Raw genomic sequence first — 19306 nt, forward strand, 5'->3', positions numbered from 1 at the left:
AGTGAATAGACGTTTAAATAAGAATAATGGAGAAAAGCACTTCATAAAACACATGCCTTCCGTGTGAAATGGCTCTGCATCATCACTATGAACACTTTGTACACTGTTTTCACATAGCATTCCACTTCATCGTGGGTTCCTTATGAGGTATGACGTGTTAAAGAGCACATTTCGTATTTTTACCCTATTATACATGTGAGATATAAGATCACGATATATTTTGAGTATTTAAACATTGGTCTTTCAAAATAATATAACATATTTTGTCCGTAAATTTTGTAAATCTATGTTAACCTAAACTGGGACAGCATCATAATTAATAACAAGTGTTTGCCTTGGTCAGGTTTGATTTTTATTGAAGTGATAAAATTACTATATAACTTACGAAGAAATTTTAAAAATGCCGTTTTTAATTATTAAATTCGGATTTACACTTACTGTAGAGAAAAAGCCATTTTATCTCCTTATACAACAGCTCCCTGACAAAAATTGTTTTAAAAAAATGAGGAATAGTTTAGTTATGGTTGCTCCATTTATTAAAAGAATTTAGTGAAGTGCTGCGGTGTCTAAAGAAAATAAGGTACCATGTAATTACTGGAAACGTATTCAAGTAATATTTGTAGCTTTGAGAGAATGTTCACTTCTAAGAAATTGCCAACATTTTATTCTTTCTTTTTATGTTAGAAATTATTGATAAGTGCATTTCCGGAGATAGCTAATACGAATTACACGTAGTATGTTGATGGAGCCACACAAATCGTGCAAGAATATTGAGTCTAGTCAGTGTGTATATTCTATAGGGCACAGACTAAAATACATACAGACAAGATCAGTTTGGATCGTCTGCACAGCGAAAGAACCAATCAACGCTCTCGGTGGTTGGGATCAGTGTCGTCGTGTGTGGATGGCGCTGCCATCAGTCTTGGAACGTGACGTCATGGGTTGTCATAGGAACCGGCGGATTGTTGTTGTCTGTTTCACATCTCAATGTTAAATGTAGTGCAGAAAGATAAGCTAAGCTAATGTGCACTTTTTCTTGTACTGTCTCTGGACTGGACATTCCTTTCCAGCTCTTTTTTATATTAACAGATTTTTCTTTCTTTTAAAGAGTTTACTTTGAAAATATCTAAGTTCCGCGAAGTACGTCAACAGAAAAAGCTGTTCCCCAAATGCAACTAAAGAAGCAAAAGAGTTACTTTCGAAATTTTCAAGTGGGTGACGTCAGATCGACTGGTTAGCTCCGTCGTCGCGTGTTAGAGGCGGTACTGTCGCCAAGTTTCAAGTTTTTCGTTGAGTTTGCGGTCTATACATTCTAGTCTGCGCTATGGGGTTTATAAATGTCAATTCACTTACAAAAGGAGTTCCGCGGTGAATGTGATAGTGTCAACATCTCCTAGAGTGAGCTGCCGAAGAGCAAGTGGAAAAAGTGAACTATTTTCATCATACACTCCTCATACACATTTACGAATACTCCTGAAATCATGTACATTCATTGACAATTACCTTACACATTTACATCTCATCTATTTTTTCATTTTTTCCAAATCTTTCACCCTGACTATCTGGGTAACTGGTCCTCTTCTTTCCGTTGGAACTCCACCACGATATTGACTATTACTACACCTGATTGTGACTATACATTTCTTTACCTAATTGTGACAAATTATTTTCTTATTCCTAAACTTATACAATTAACATTTTTTTTTATTTTTCTATTTATTTCCTACTATATATGACAGGTAATGCGACTTGAAAGTCGACCAAAAAATGCAAATGACGTCATCCCCTATTTGTAAAATTCTTTACAATTTTTAACAAAATAGTTCAATTCTTGTACAAGCAATTCAATTTACACACATTTTTAGCATACTTGGCTTTAAAAGCTAATGCTCCTTTTAAAAAAACACCGTTAATGGCGATGAAGACAAGACATTTACAAAAGATTACGATAATATGTGTGTAGTATTGCCATTTCCTTCTGGTTCTGTTACCACCTTGCAATATCACACTGCATTTACATGAATAACTATATAGTCAATATCACTTTTACTTAGTTTAATTAATAATATAACGGGTGTTTTTGCCTGTTTCCCTTTGTAGTACCAATGAAAAATTCAACTTGGTCATACCATAACTATAATGCAAAGCAAATGTTGTTTGCTCTCACAAGACATCCCAGTCATTAGAAAAGAATAGTTTATGCTGTCTACATACCCTATTAGACAGCCTTGATATATACACATTCATAAAATAAAATTAGTCAAGTAACCATTCATTTTCAAAAAGTTTGAATAGGACATTAATGGTTTAAAATCAGCACATATGAAGACAGCTGTGATTTTACGATATCAAACGGTGGTGTTAACTATTCTTATAGAGGATTGTTCATAGAGTACCACGCGAAGGAAACCATTTTTTTTTCTTTACCTCCACTAACCATTACTAACAAGAGACCTGGCGAAAGATTATTTAGGGTAATTGTTGCTGAAGTAACATGAATAATCAAATCTTGTCTACAGTGAAAAGTAGGTTATACAAAATATGAAGTAGATCCTCTCTGATCGAGTAATGTCCAAATTGCATTTGTTAAAACCAATGATTTTTATACATAAGTGAAGTGAAACATTTTAAGAGGTATGACACATGTATAAAGAGTAACACCGTAGTTTCTTTGCTGAGTTGTGAGTTAGTGTGTGTAGTGACTTCTAATATTTCAATAACTCTTTGCCAATTTTAATATTTTATTTGGTGAAACGACTAAGTTGAATAAAATGTTAAAAAGAAAAAGAAAAAAGTGAACCCGAAGTTCTTTATTGCTGTCTAGCTGTTAAAGGTAATAGGATTGGTCGGCGAAATCATACATGGAATATAACAATCCTGTTAGGACTTCCAGGATATTGTAGGGTATGCCCATGGTAACTCACGTTACGTAATGACGTATATTTTGAAGGATACTAACCACAATAAACTTAAATGCTCCGTTTAAAAAAAAAAAAAAAAAAAAAAGAGGAAAGCTGTCATATTTATACAAATAATTACCAAATATCGTCATTTTATATGATACAGCAAACCTAGGAGAAAAGAAAATACTATAGTAACTCACGTTACAAATTTTTTCCCTACATTCAGAACCTGTGATTTTTCAGTACATTTTCTTTTGTTCTGGCATAGCTATGTGAATGAAATTACTATGTACTATAGGGACACACATAATTTAATTATGACAAAAATATTAAATTTTTATTTACATTTTATGACTACTTATTTTAGTGGAATATGCACAGAGTCGGATAACTCACGTTATATTTGTCAACGGTCTTTTATTATTAAGTATAAGCAACATACATTTATAATAATTTGAAATAAGCACAGTTTAATTAAGTTGAACTGTTACGGAGGCCCGTAACAATAAGAAAAAAAATAATGTGTTGGGGTGACACATGGCGTAGCTTCAATAAGACCTGGGTCAAGACTCCCGGTACATCTCGATTTCAGCCGAAAGCTTGGTTGAACTCAAGCGGTCGAATCGCACCCGAAGTGCATCGGATTCTTTACTGGGCCCGGCGTCCATCATGTACCATCGAGACCCAGAAATGGTAGAGCATTAAAGTTAATCAATAAACTTGGCACCTACGAGAGGTGGGCGATCGAAACACTGGTATTTGAGGATTGCACCTTCATGCAGCATGTCCTCCAACATAGGAAAGAATTTGACCTCCTTACTGCATATAGTTTCCTAAGGGATTTTCTGGAAATTAAATTCATTCCCTCAATTAATTAGCTTTATTTAAAGAAATTGAAAAGAAAAAAAATACAAAAATGTCTTAACCACGTACCACTCGGCTATGGCCGAGAATGACACTTTGATTTGAAAGTTCTAGACTACTACTGGCTAATTTAATATATATGAGTGGTCATGAATTTCCCTGAAATACTTGAAATAATCACAGAACCAGCTGTTTGGCTTTTCCATGGATGTCTGCTAGTCGCGCAAAATTTGAGTTTGTAAGAAAGCTGGAAAAACTTAAGTAAATCTCAAAATGAACCAAATTTGGTCGGAACAACGGGAAAATTACGCGCTCGTCGGGCGTTATCAATATTGGTGCTCATAGTTCTGCACGAGTACGGTTCAGCTCGTTCCGAGACTATCTCATTACAAAAGAGTGAAAATTTAAAAAAAAAAATGCTAAAATTATTCTTGAATTCTCAAGTTACGAGAAATCTAATTAAAACACATTAGAGCATTAATTCAGACTATTTCTGCCTAATACAGTTCGAGTCTACAGTGCTTAGACTTTTCTACGATACCCAACCCGGCTGGGATCAGTTTATGCTTGCTGACACAGCCGACCAACGCGGCCACAATAATAGGGAAAGCTTTAGATTTCATTGGTCTGCCATAGGCAAACAGAGACTAAGTTCGCTTTAAAAATCGCTTAACTGTTAATAATTCCTAACCTTGACAAAATTCACCTTAGAACTCTCGTTTTTGGGACGGAGGAGGAGGTTGCCTACTCCCGGTCTTGTTCCTGAGTTGGCGGACATGGGTGCATGTCGACTACCTTACTGTCTTTAACATTCGCGCGCTATCTTTTATTCTCCTTACATGTTTGCGAGTGTTCTACTCACCGTGTGGATTCTATCTTAGAGTAACCTTTAAAACAACGCGTATCGAGTTCAGACAGACACTGCGAAAAAGCTTCTGTAGGACCCCGCGGGGCTCCGAACTCGCGTTTTTATACTCGGGAAGTAGGGTAACCATAGCCTTGGGTCGACCCACCAAAGGAGGGATAGGATTCCTGTAACCTTGGACACGCCTCTTTAGAGTGAGATGGAAGAAGACACAACAATAGAGAGAGAAGATGTTATTTCCGTATTTGTCTGAATACCGGAAATCGCATCTGTTTATGAATTTCTGCAAAATCCAAATTTTTCATCAACACAAAGTTTTATATGAGAAAGCAAAAGTAATTTGTTAAAATGAACAGCAATTTAGCTGAATGTATTAAAGTAAATTTAATGAGGGAATATTCTCCATGTCGCGCAATTATCGTTGACAACAACATTTTTTCTCCCTACATCTGTTAAACATCACAGATCGCCGTGAATTCTGCTTACCATCACTCACATACCAATCTCTCTTTACCTAACAAGTCCTCTTTACCTATTGCGTTCATTTACACTCCTAACGCAAAAGCCAGGAATCCAGGTTCCGACCGGTTCAAAGCAAGTTTACGGCCTTGTACGGCTTCGCCAGTGACTTACTTCGAACCTAGGATAGAACTTGCACACGTTAGGTATGATCATGTATACAGTCGGCCAAGCTTCCTGTTGCGTTCAGCCAACCAAGTACAACTCAGTCTCATACTTCGTCCTCCTATTACCTAACATTTCCATGTGTACCGAGCTCGACTGGGAGTCGAACCAGGACACCTCTCATTCGTGTTCCACCCCAGCAGGAAAACGCTGTTTTCCTATCATGGTGTCACTGTGAATATGAATTCTATCCACATTATCGATTCATTATTATGTTTTAATTTTTTTTATTTATTTATTATTATTTTTTTTAATTATTCTTTTCTGTTGCTTGTAAGTGCTGTTTAAACTTAGAAAGAAGTAAATTTCTTATCTGTCTGCGCTTCCGGTGCTAAACTCGGTGACGATTTCCGGCAACAATCTCTAGTAATGTTCATCATTTGTGTCTCTCTCAACTTTACATATCTGAGGTACGTATGTTTGGTGCCCGGTTACAAATAGTATCCTGGGACAGGGCCGTATTCTGAAGTATAGGGGCTCAAAACCTGTATCGTAACATCCTCCTCCACCCATTGGAACTGAAGGTCACTCTATGACCTTCAGTACAGTGGGCGCCCTCGCCCAAGGTATAGTGGGGGGTGGTAGTGGCATAGCTTGACAAGTATGTATGAAAGAAAGAAAGAAAAAAAACAGTTTATGTTCACCCCGTTTCCTTACAACCGACTATGATCCTGATACATTACTATTTTTATTATTACTCAGGCTACTACTGTTCCTCAGTTTGAACTCATTAAGAGTACTTATCTTTTCTTACACCCAGTAGGAAGTCATCAACACTCTTATGACTTATTAGACTTTATGGGAAACTCATGACCTCTGTATGAAACTCCTACCTTTGTGAACGTTTCCATATTACTTTAGCCCACTTTGTTATACTAATTTTGTTATAGTAGTACAGCGACTTCATCAGATTATGTCTCCAATCTACCTAATGTATACCTTAATACACTTTAATATTCATGCTTCATTCATGTTACACTGTCCTTTTTGTGATTTCTTTTATAATTTCTATATTTCGTATATCATTCTTTTACTATTTCCTTTGTTACCAGGTCTTTTCGCTTTTTTTTTTTTTTTTTTTTTTAACAGTTCACACACTCACTAGTATGTCTCTTCATGATTGTAATCATACGTCCCTGCATTATAGAACAGGTATTATCACTTGACATTATTGTTTTTCCATACAGGTCTTGGAATCTGTAGTTCCGCACCAGGTTTCATGGAAGTAAGAGTTCGGCTATGATCATGTTCGCACTTACTCGTAGTTATGCATTTTTCTTGTGATTCCATGGGCAAGTAAACCACTGGATCACTGCAAAATTACTCTCAGTGTTACACTATCCTCCATTGGACATCTTGGCAACATACTTCTTGCTCGGCTTCATTGTGAGCTAGGTGTTAAATCCATGGGTGAAAGTAGTGGCATGAATCTTGTTTTTAGGTATGCCAGTTCAGACCAGGTGGATCCCATGGGTCATACTAGTACGTTTCCATGGGTTTACTTCCTTCAATGGGGGCTTTTTAAGTTACGAGAGATTTAGCCCCAGAGACAGATGGGAGGCGTGACTGTGCCTCTAGTAATTTAAAGAAGCTGGCCTATCCGGTCCGTAGACCAGGTTGGCTTAACTGGGAAGTATAGATGCTAGAGAAGGCCGTGTGTGCTTAGGGGTATGACCTTTCCTTCAGCTGGCTTGCTCCGATTTGATGGTCTGTCTTTCCCTTTGAGTTTGGATATATGACATCCCGTAAGTCAGTGTGAGGTGGCGTATACTGCCTTTAAGGTTATATGAAATTCAGCTTCACTGATAGGGGCTTTTAAAGTTATACGGGATTCAGCCCAAAAAAAACAGATGGGAGGCATAACTGTGCCTCTGGCATTATAACGAAATACTGGTCCGTAGACCATGGTAGCTTCTATTTGAAGTATAGATATTAGAAGAAGGAAACTGAGCTCTGTACGAGCGTGACGGTGTGTTTCTCTCGTAATCTGGACTCTCAGCGTGGAGATCCTGGGTTTTCTTCTGTTTCGGCTGGTACTTGTAGACGATAGAAGGCTGGTTAGTGGCTGTTGAAAGTAGGTATTGCCTCTCGGATGGGGAGGTGTTATGGTGATAACGTCTGTTTCCTTATAGAGATTCAATGGATGAAGCAGGAGAGGAGACTAGCCTCGCAATACTTCTAGGAGTCCTCTGTTTGATCCTGGACTGCCAGATCGGATCTTTCTACTCCTTCATCCAAAGGAGGTACTTCGCTCGGGAATGGGCCAGTCTACGCAGGTTGTCTGGGGTGCACATCTGGGCATCGCTTTCGTATCTGTGGGCTAACGAGAACAAATATATTAATTCAATTATACCACTTTGTGTTGTTCTGAACACATTCCACCCTTATTATTCCTTCTGCTTACACCATCCCTTGTGTACATAAACAGATCGTAGTATAATGAATACTTGTACACGGTGGTGTGTGTGATGAGGTTCTACTGTATGGGATAACATCCTCGCCAATTATCACTAGTTCATTCCGTATAGATATTGTTATCTTCCGGTGCTTGAAGATGCTTTATTTTCTGTATGTTTTCATAGTTTCAAAGGGGGTCAGCCTCTAAACTGTGTCACTATTTTATGGGCGTCAAGGTCTGTACTCTAATCGTCGTGACATTAGTTGGGTTACAGCGCCTAACATGAAGGAAACAGAGCCGGAAGTCGTTATCTCACTCCTTCGTTCATTGACTTATGAGTTCGGATGAAGCCAGAAGTGTATTATTTTGTCGGTGATGTCTTTCCCTGTGACAACAGATGACTGTGTGTCAATAATAATTCCTGCGTATGAACTTTGTGTGGTGTTTAATTTGGTGTTTATTAGTGTTTATTAGAGCAGCATATTCGTATTTGCAAGGAACAAGAGAATACTATTATTTGTTTCTTTATTTATGTGTTTGTGTCTTGTGTTCCATGTTATTGGGGTAGTGGAGTGTTAACTAATCTTAGATTCATTACAGGTACGTGCTTAAAAGTATGTCTGCTGTATAAGCGAACTAGGGTTTGTCATGTTCTGACACCAATTTGTCACTGTATTGGCACTGGGTTTAGTAATTAGAAGAATACTTTTATCCATAACGTGACCACAAGTTATTATTCACAAAGTCACTATGTATTCTTACTCCTTACGTATAACAAACGACATACTTTTCAGCACAACCCAAGGATAACTTAGTCTAATTGTAATCAGTTTTCCTACTTATATATATATGACTTTAGCTATAAAAGATTTCCAATATTACTGAATAATATATGATCAGTATGGGATCAGTATGGTTTCCGCAGGGTTGCGCTCGAAATAAGACAGATCTCTTCCTGAGTATTCATATTCGAAATGGATTATTATTATTATTATTATTCAAGACAAGATAACGTTTTTTTTTAACATCTTAATGGAACAAACAAACAAACAAACAAAATTCTTGTATTCATATCCAAGGCCTTAACTTTGGTCAGGTGTTTCCGAGTCGAAACAGTAATTCGCGACAGTGCGCGCAACCTTGCGGGCATTTTCTATGATCGGCAGAGTGAGCACAAACTACCTTGTTCCAGTATATATACATATACTTCTAAATCGCAAGAGAATCTATCAATTGAGTGAGGAGATCTAATGAAGTCAATTGGTTCTTGTTTTATAGATATGCATTTTTTTTTTTTTTTTTTTTAAGGGTTTAGAGATTACCTGTGTTTCTTTTACCGTTATCTTCAGCATTAACTTTACACTTACTGTATGTGAGTTGGGTATTTGATCAAGCTACCAGTTTGATTTTTGTTTCGAATTAGTTTCATGCAGGCGAGACGGGATAGTCCAGCCTCCAAAATGTGTCAATATTTCCTTGTTATTCTGGATTTGATTCAGAATTCCAACTTTTTTTATATATAGTTCTTGTCTTTATTATTATTATTATTATGTTACTTCTTCATTACCTGTACCACCCTAAGGGCTAGTATTTTATACTCCTCCTGCATTCTTATACTACCATGCTGACCACTTATATCGCAGAGTCATAGAGGACTAGAAGATAAGTACGCTAGGTAGAACAAAACAAAAGAATCTATACTTAGAAGTAGTCTCCTTAAAGTATGTCCATGTCGAATGTTTGGTCGCTAGCCGTTTGGTCCTGGATTGTAGGCCTAACTGATGTGGTTGTCCTACTCAGCCCCTTCCTTCTACACTTAGGCACGGTTAGGCTGTATCTGTAAGAAATACTCGACACAAACAAAAACATAGAATTATACAGGGGGTGACTGGATTTCATCATTTTTTTTTTTTTTTTTTTTTTTAAGTGTGGGGAGATTGCTAATATGTCTATTATAATTCATTCATACCAGAAAATTTTTTCGGTTCATGCCTTTGGTCTGAAGCGCGTAGTCCTATTTACTGCCAATTCTGATTTGTAGAGTTCATCTATAGTACAGTATTATTATGGTAAACTGCAGTTTTGTTTTCGTTAGTGGCTGATCCCAAGTATGGTATGCATTCTGGGCGTAGTCTCTCAACCCTTTGAGGGGGGTTAGCCCTCATTTTACCTTCCATATAACTACAATAGCGGCTCATTCAAGCGCTGTACTCCATTGGGACTAAAGACAAATTCGTAGTCAACTGTCAGGAATGACAGTTTAAGGCATTACTATCATTGTTATTTTGATGCCGAAAAACTGGAGGAGGATTTGGCCCGCGGGACTCAATTCGGGATTAGCCACTGATTGATCATGCCGTTCTCAGGTGGTTGCGTTTTTTTTTTTTTTTTTTTTTTTGTTAATGACTGTATACCCATTAACTACTGAAAGTTATAGTATGTTACGGAGTTATAATAGTAAAGTTATAATTATATATTAGGTTATAATAACTTCTATACGTGTTATAATATATATATTTTTCATTTCTACTTTCTAGGTAAGTACTAGCCTATTTGGATTTCGATGAAGTGGTTCAGTTAAGAAAGTATTAGACATACCCGAGCTCATCAATCTAAACCTCTTCGTCCCAACCATTACTCAGCTATTAAATTGGTTGGCTGGCCAACGGAAGGAATAAATTTTTTTGACAGGTGTTCACTCTTTTTTATTAGGTATGTTTTTTTTTTTTAATGGTTTTACTGCTTTCAATGACTATCATTTACAAAGTATCTCCAGCTTGATTACTGTTAATCGCAGCCGTTTACATTGCCGATTCACTGCTGCCATGAGGATTATTCCGGGCTTAGCAGTATCACATTATTAAATTTGATACGTACAAGAAGTTATTATAGGTTTTGTTCACAACTTTTCCATGATAAATCTTAAACGGCTAAAAATGCATACACAAGAGAGAATAGTTTGAAGCAAGAGCGGATGTTGACTTCCGCTGAGTGTGATAGTTACTGATAATACACACTCGGGTTTTATTCTCTTATGCAGCCTTTCGTTATATGTTCTATATTTTTTTTTCATTTATTTGAGGCGAAGAACATGGTGGGGAACGATCTTTGATGTCCATTACGCAAGGTTGTAACTAGGGGTGTGAATACAGAGCAAGATTAGTTTGTATATATATTATATATTCCGTAAGCTATTCCTCGTTTCACATTCATTTCCGGTACTAGATAGAGTGATGTCCGGTAATGTCCATCGTTTTACCTGTGATCATCATTCTCTTGGGTAGGGAAGTATTATAACAGTAGTGGTGAGCTTTTTAGCTCATTAAGCCTTGATTGTCTTAGCTACTTGATCATATGTGAGGGACCTGGAGTCCCCTCCACTTAGCCACTGCTAGGGGGGAGCATATATGTTTTCTCTGTGACGAAATGCCATAGGCTGCTTCGACGGAAGTTGTATTTAGTTTGAGTAGCTGTAAAGTTAGTATTTCTCTACCTTTCTTTACTTTCGGGCCAGGTCCGTCTCGTCTGGATCTCGTTTGATTTTTTTTTTTTTATAAGTAGCCGACTCTTGTTTGTTTAAGGTTTTATATGACTACCTATATAACTAACTAAGCTTCTGTATATACTATAATATTACTGTACTATATATAATACTATACTATATATACTTATATGTACTATAATAAGATAATGTAAGTCTGTAACAAGTTATATTAACATATATTTTCTATTATATAATGCACTTATGTATATTAGAAACGCTTGTCTTTGCTAGACCTATACAATTGCCTTGCAGGATAGCAAGTAAGCGATAGTGAACATTAGTGCATTCAGCCAGGCGTCAGGCGTATTATATGGCTATACACATAACTAAAATATAGTTTATATATTGCATACATTTATCATCTTAATTTTTGAGTATAAGTATATTTATATCTATATCTTAGAAATATTTAAATCTATTTATCTATCTATATCTATAACTATATATTCTAGTCTACGGACTGATATTCTGTGCGTGCTAGCACTAATATATATGTACTATGTGTGATTACATGTTTCTTAACTATTAATCATCATTTCGTTCGGGCATATCTATATTGATACCTATGATACATAAATTCTAGGAATTCTCTAACTCTGTAGCCCCAAACAAGTCGAATATGTCTATATTAATATAACCATTCAATATTATTCAAACTATATCAAGCTTAAGAATATTATGATACGAATAGAATATTATGATATGAATATAATACCATTAGTGTACTATATAAATTCACTTAATTATTTATAGACTATCTTTATAAGCTATATACAGGCTTAATTTACTATAGACATTAGTAATTCTGTTTTATGTGGCAAAGCGTGATATAAATGAAGCCTGTTGGAGAGGGGTACGGGAGCAAATTTGTCCTCTATGGGATATAGACGCGTTCAATGGTGTGGATTGGGGCGCGGCACACTACACATTTGTTTACTGTGTAAGCACACGTCACGCATAGTGTACTGTGGGAACAGGGGCGGCATATTATTTGTAATTCGTTCTCGTAGCAGACTTTACATAAGAATTTGGTCTCAAATTGTACCTTGTTATTCGCATTTTGCCTTTGGTCATCCATCTCTTTATTTTCCGATTCCGTCGACCTTTCTTCAGCGCCGACTTTACTAAAAGGGGAGGAGTTAAAGGAAATACAGCTGTTTACGAATTCAGTTCCCTTCATAAGTAGTAGATAGGCACAATGTTTAGAATATCTAGCGTGTTCAATAAAAGGTGAGTCGTCGGGGTTCCAATTTTTTAAACCAATACCACAGAAAAAACATTGCACATGATCTGATTTTTCCAGATAGAAGAACCCAGCTTTTGCTAACTCGGCTGGCTTTTGTCTTAAACCAATTGGCCAGTGTTTAAAGGAGGATTCCCTTTTAGCCAAACTTGAAAATGCCCTATATTTTGGTTGTTGGGGTCGGCCTTCTTTATCAAGTAATGGAGGAGTGTGGGACCTTTGTAAGTATTGTTCCCGCTCAGATCGAGAGTGTGGGAGCACTTGGGGCTCGTGCCTATAGGTGCCACATACATCATAGTTTGTTCGATAAGGAGTTTTCCTGGGAATTATTGGGACATTACCCACATCATAGCTCCGTAGAAAAGGACAAAATGGTGACCAACGACGGTGGCTTGTTTCAACTCGGTCTTCGCGGGTCCAGGAACTAACTTCTAGATGACAAAATACACATTTGACTGTATCAGGAGGGTTGAGGAAATAAAAGCCATCGCGTGCGAGCACTTGTGGTGAGATATAACTTACACTCCAGTGAGCAAAGGTTGCCAACCTCTCTCGTTCGTCCTTCAGCAAAGAAAAAGGTTCGTTTTCAAACTGACGTCCCGTAGATGTAGACGGTCTGGTTCTTGGCTCCATCCGTAGGAGAGGATAAAGGTTTTGTTTTGATTTTTTTTTTTTAACACATGTTAGGCAACTTCTAAATATTCCGGGGGTGAGTCTCTCGGTCTTCTAACGGAACGGGGAGACCTTTGACAAAAAGGACGTCTTCTCCGTTGTAGGCGATTCACGTTCCCGTTTTGTGTTTCTGTTCTTCCTGGATTCCCAGGTACATCAGAAAGAGGGACTCATCACTGTGTATCATAGATGCCAGCAAGTCATAAGCGCAGTAAAGGCTTGGATTGCCGCGGAGATTATTCTCCGTGGAGGTAGTCCTCTCCTCAAGGCTAGTTTGGAACAGGATAAAGGGTCCATTCGGTGGACTTTACGTTGTGATACGTATATCACTGATTTCTTGATCGGGCCTGGCCTCCCCGAACTTTAGTGGAGATGTTGGTAGGTACTTTACTTATGGAGCCTTGTTCAGGTTATTAACCGGTTATTATTCTCGTTATTATGTCTATTTATCCATCTTATTTCGGTACATATATTTTATATAATTTTATCCGCATAGCTATGTAGCTTATATATGTAAAATTTCAATATATATTTAAATTGTTAAAACAACGCATTTCTGCTACGAGAGTTCGGAAGTAACATTCCGCCGGAGGTGGTTAAGACTAATGTTATCTGATTTCCTGTCTACATTTAACTATCGGTCGGCGTAAAGGGATTTAGCTGAAGGCGTGTTGTTATTTAGGATTTGAAATTTCAAGGGAACATTTCAAAGGATAAATATATTTCCTTTTTTTTTTTTTTTTTTTTACTGACCAGCTCCCTGGGATCGTCTCACAGAAGTGCCTGCCACATATTGTCTATACCGCGAGTATGCTTTAAGGATCGTTGTGTAAGCACAACTGAGGAATGATTCTTGATGGGGTAAATAGGGACATTTTAATCCCTCAGTCTCAGGACACATAACCATGGATGTCTCAAGAGGATAAGTATAGGTCCTCAAATTTACAAAAAAACAGGTGGGGAATAATCGTGAAAAACGGCACGCATCCAGCTCTGAGTCGGTAAATATGACAGAACCGGCCGGAAGTCGGGACTGAAGATAATCAACTGCCTGTTGCAAGGTACATTCTCCGTAATCATAGTCTGCCCCAGAGAGCACTTCGTAGGCCGTCACAGCGACTTTATCATTTTCGGGCAAATTTGCAAAACTAATTTGGGGTGCAATGATATAGGTTTCCGGCGTTACTAAGACTGGCTCGTCTACACTTCCGCCGGGGATGGTCAGAAATACTATCTCTTTTGGTATATACAACAGGTTGGATAATTCGCAACCTGACATGGCTATGAAGCTTGCTTTTTCGAAATGCGATTGGGCTCTTACCAGGTTTTGATACAAGTTCGCCATTTTCGTTTTTTTTTTAAAGGAAACAACTTACTCCTATTCTGTAAGGTAAAAAAAAATGAAACAATAATATAACAATATTTTATCTCTAACTCCTAAAATACATAAGCTATTCTTAATCAGTCTTAGTAGTACTATGTGGGGTGTTGACCATGACAACTTGTTGGATTGCATTTATTGCGTCGTCATCTGTTGTTTCCGAATCAGAACGCGAGGAGCTAGTACTGCTATCCCAAGATAGTGTGTCCAAATCCAGGGGGTACGCACGATGGGTAAATGTTCGATACATGTGTTCCACAATAGCATGACTGCAATATGGCATCTCTATGCGGGTATGCCCTGAGATAGGGCATCTTAAATTAAGAGGCGCAATTTGACATTGTTCACGTGGTGTTAGAGGAATGCTCTCAGGTTGGAGGTCCAACGTAAAAAATTGTGGGCACCATTTTTTAATGATCCTTGAAGTGTGGCTTCCCCAAGTAAATATAACGCTACCAGCTGGAATCTCATCGGACATCTCGAATAACGCGGTACTTAGAGAATGTCGTCCTGATCCATATACCATATTTGTTTTCTTTTCAAAGTGTGATATGTACATACGATGGAGGACAGGCAAATCGCGTGGTTTAACTGGAGCAACTAGTCCGTAATGTTTGGAGGCGAATTTGGGTTGCTCCTCGGATCTTATGGGATATGTTTTCAAAAATGAAAGCTCTTGCGGTATGTACATGGCGGGTTGCACCTCTAGGCCGACGGTAGCAATGAAAAAAACCTGGGCGACTTGAAATGCATACTTGCTTTCGAGATCAACAGTCTCTCCGGTCATCTGATCGTCGTGTCTGCTTGCCATAGTGTTTCTCTTAAGTTATTCGATCTGTATGGGGAAATAAAAAAAAATGTTAATGTTTCTTCGGAATCGTAGGGTCTGTGACATCTTAACATCCGTTTGAAAGCAACTGGACTAAATAGCTTTACGGGTAAACTGATGATATAAACTATATACTTGTATCAATTTGGCGTAACTACACATATGAGGCGCTTGATTATGGGGCTTGTAGGGACAATAAAGGTTTGATATGTCCTGACAAGTCATATACTCAGGGGTTAGGTGTCGCACATAAGGTTGCAAGTCAATCGCGATCATTCGATCAAGCTCACGGCGGAGGTACATCTGTACTTCTTCTCCGTACGTTAATATCCTTGCCCCCGGTAACAACCGCTTTCGCACCCAGGTGATAGCTTCATCGGGTGTAAATCTTCCTAGTTCGTATACACCATGAGATTGTTGCTCATATTCGTATACGATTTCTTTATCCGGTCTACTTAAACTTTCGAATGGGATGGGCGGTTTGAGGAGAAAGTTTACGGGCGTTAAGGGACCTTGATTATCTTCGGGAATGAGTAGAATAGTGAGTTCTTTCCACACTTTGATCCCATTATGTAACTGTACACCCTCCATAACTAACAGGTTTGCGGGGGTAAACGAGCGGAAACCGCTTACCTCCCTTGATACGCCACATTTTTTCTCCATATTTATGACAGTTGATCCCTCTCCACTGTAAAGTGAGATTCATGATTATTTGAAAACGTAATTATAAATAGGTCCTAGATTTCTATTCTACCCTAGCGTAATAAAATCCTATCATTGCTTACTTGCTAATATGATTTAGGTGTTGTAATCTATTTACTTATTTATTTATTATTTATTATTATCCTGCAATAACGCCTGACTACCTAAGTTCGCCTGACCTGTGCACTACATGTGTCTATGAATCTTAATCCCAGCTCCCTTTAATTTCCTTGGGATTGAGATGCTGGAGTGTTTTGCACTGTATTTAATGTCCTCGGCTGACTAGGCCTGTTGTCTCGTCTTGCATTGAGTGCCCCATTACGGGGTCCATTAACGTTTCTTCTATCATCTTTTAAGGTTCCAGCCTGAGGTTTATTCCCAGGAGCTGAATCCTTCAAAACAGTCCCATTTATGTGAGTTGTGGCCCAACATTCACGTTTCATATGCGAGGGGCGTCCACATCTGAAACAGGTATACTGCTTCCTTGCTTGCTGTTGTTTCTGCTTGCTAATCTCCTTCTGCGATACGGTTACTGTTTGCAACCGTTTTGCCACTGCCCGGGAAGGAAAGGCTCTCTTTCCCTGTGTTCCCGTGGATTGGGTGTTTCGAGTACTACTGACTGATTTTAAAGGTTGTTCCTGTTCCCTTCGTAACTGTGAGTAAATACGAGCCTTTTCAAATCGCTCCAAAGCACTCTTAATCTCCTCCAACTTATCACACCCGCGCTCAATCACGTAGGCTAACGCATCAGAAGCCAAACCTCGTAAGATATGCTGAATCTTGTCATCTTCACTCATTTTTGGAGAGACCCGTTGACACAATTTGAGAATCGAGTAATAGTATTGAGAATATGTTTCGTAGGGCGCTTTCCTTTTACTCCATAATGATGCGTGAGGGTCGCTCAAAGAATCAGTCGTTCCGAATGCTTCCCGTAGACGTTTGGCCGCATCATCAAAACTGGTTAGTCCTAACAATTCCTCATAATGCAATTCGTAAAAATCTCGAGCAGGTCCATATAAGTATGCCACCAAGTATTTGATGCTATCTGCGTCAGACCAGCGATATAATTTGGCCGCCACGCGGTACGCTTGTAAGAAGTCCTCGAGGGATTCCTCGGGTTGTCCTCCATATTGATCTACTTTGATTGAAGGAACTTTCGGTTGAATAGTTAGCGTTCCATTAGAAGTAGCCATTTTGCTGTGCCAAGCAATACAAATCAAGCTTTTAGGTACTTACGTAGAAGCTGGGAGACTACTTGGCTCAGCAATTGGACAGTTGTACTACCTGCAAGGAAAAATCCTATTATCCTTGCATCTTTTACCACTCTATAAATGCATGCATGCAATGTTCGAATAATTCCCGTTGAGATGACATTTTTGTTTCATCTAGCCGGCTAGATCTCTTCTACCTCGTAGCATATTGGTTTCTCCGTTTCAGTTTCAATGAGCTCGTCGTGTTGTCACCTTCTTTCCTTGTCCTACTAAGAAGTATACTTTCAGTTACACACACAAACACATGAGTGCTAGTGGGAAATATTGAATTTGTACGAAGAGTAGGGGAAATATTACTCTTCCATACTGCTGCCAACAAAGGGGGGAATTCCCCAACCAACACTGGGCTGTTACTCACCCATTCACCCCTTACAAGCATCAAGTAGGACATTTCCATTTTACTCCTGAATCCATTCAATTTCATTCACTTGAGTTGTCTCCTGCTTTTCTCGTGAGTGGTACTTCTTTAGTCGTTCGATGTTAACGACCTTTATCTTCCTAGGGTTCGCAACTAGTTCAAGGCGACATGCATTACTTGGAAATATTTTTCGCAAATAGTAGGGCCCGACATAACGCGGCATCATCTTTGTGCTAACATCCTTCTTCTGGGGATACCATCGGCACAGCACCAAATCTCCTGTCAATTTAATCGACTGTCGACTTACATCTACTCGCTGTTTGGTCTTCCCTTGATTCCTTATAATGGCTTCCTGTACCAATTTTCGTATGAGACGCAGCTGTTGCTGATGTTGCTGAACCGACGGGTACTCGTATCGAACCCTCGTTTCGTTAGGAAAACGTGCCTTCTGTCCAAAAAGGACCTCATACGGTGAGTACTTCCGCACTTCCGAGCGTGATACATTATAGGCGTAGGCGCATAATTTCACATACTGCGCCCAGAGTTTAGGTTGTTTCGTAGTATATTTAGTTAAGAAAGCTGCTATTACCGCATTCACTCTTTCAGTCCTTCCATTAGTACTCGGTTTAAAGGACGCTGTCCTTTTGTGCTTAATTTCGAACAAGTGGTTAAATTCTTCCATTAACCGGGACATAAAATTCCCTCCTTGATCCGTTAGTACGAATCTGGGAAGTCCGAACACCGTGATTAGATTCTCTAGAATTGCTCTCGCGACTGTCGATGTCTTGATGTTTCTCAGAGGCACACAAATAAGCCAGTGACTTAAGTGTTCCACCATTACCAAGATGTATGCGTACCCTTGACTTCTGTGCAAAGGACCGTATATGTCTAGTCCCCATACGTTAAATAACGAATTTTCTACCGGAATAGGATTCAACAATCCTTGCTTTTTCTCCCGGGGAATATTTACTCGCTGACAGAGATCGCAGCTCTGTACGTATTCCTTAATGATTTTTCCCATACAAGGGAAATAATATCGTTCGTTGACCTTCGCGTACGTCCTAGAATATCCACTATGAGCGCCGTGAAGTGGTTCGTCGTGCGCCTCTTCCAAAACCTTTGGTATCATCTTCTCAGGAACCACAAGCTTGAAATCCTTTCCCATGACGCGGTACAAAATTCCATCTTGCAAACAATAGGGTCGAACTTCGGTACCAGTCGGATCTTGCTCCTTAAGTTGAATCAGTCTGGCTACTGTGGCGTCTTCATGCTGTAGGTCCTTCACGTCGCATTTGGTTCCTACGCAACTGGGATCCATTACTAGATTAGCCCAGGCCACTTGTTCTTCTTTTATTTCCTTTCTTTCTGTAATGTCTTTTTCTTGCTGGGACGGATAACGCGACAATAAGTCAGCTAGAACATTGTTACTTCCCTTCACATGCGTGATTGTAAATTGATAAGGTTGAAGCCGGAGGGCCCACCGCATCAAGCGTGAGTTAAGCGACTTATTTTTCTGGACTTGACAGGCTCCTGAACAATCACTAAATACGCGAAATGGTTTATCCGCTAGGTAGTAATGGAAATGGAGGATA

The 19306-nt window shown here is 38.7% G+C and overlaps 1 protein-coding gene across 5 annotated transcripts in view; it reads left to right on the forward strand.

Annotated features, from left to right (window-relative positions):
* The first annotated feature begins 477 nt into the window (after positions 1–477).
* The window catches only part of LOC145662899 (uncharacterized), a 53314-nt gene continuing 34485 nt past the window's right edge, over positions 478–19306 (forward strand). For 2 of the 5 annotated variants that reach the window (XM_081728895.1, XM_081728899.1), the window contains exons 1-2: positions 949–996; positions 10252–10426. The gene's annotated coding sequence lies outside the window, so the exon portion shown is untranslated. Of the gene's footprint in view, positions 581–948; positions 1263–10251; positions 10427–19306 lie in introns of those variants that run through there. The other 3 variants (XM_081728896.1, XM_081728897.1, XM_081728898.1) reach the window with 3 other exon arrangements.

Source organism: Thermobia domestica, chromosome 10 (genome assembly GCF_964235325.1).
Source record: "Thermobia domestica chromosome 10, izTheDome1.hap1.1, whole genome shotgun sequence".
In the NCBI taxonomy this organism is placed as follows: Eukaryota; Metazoa; Arthropoda; class Insecta; order Zygentoma; family Lepismatidae; genus Thermobia; species Thermobia domestica.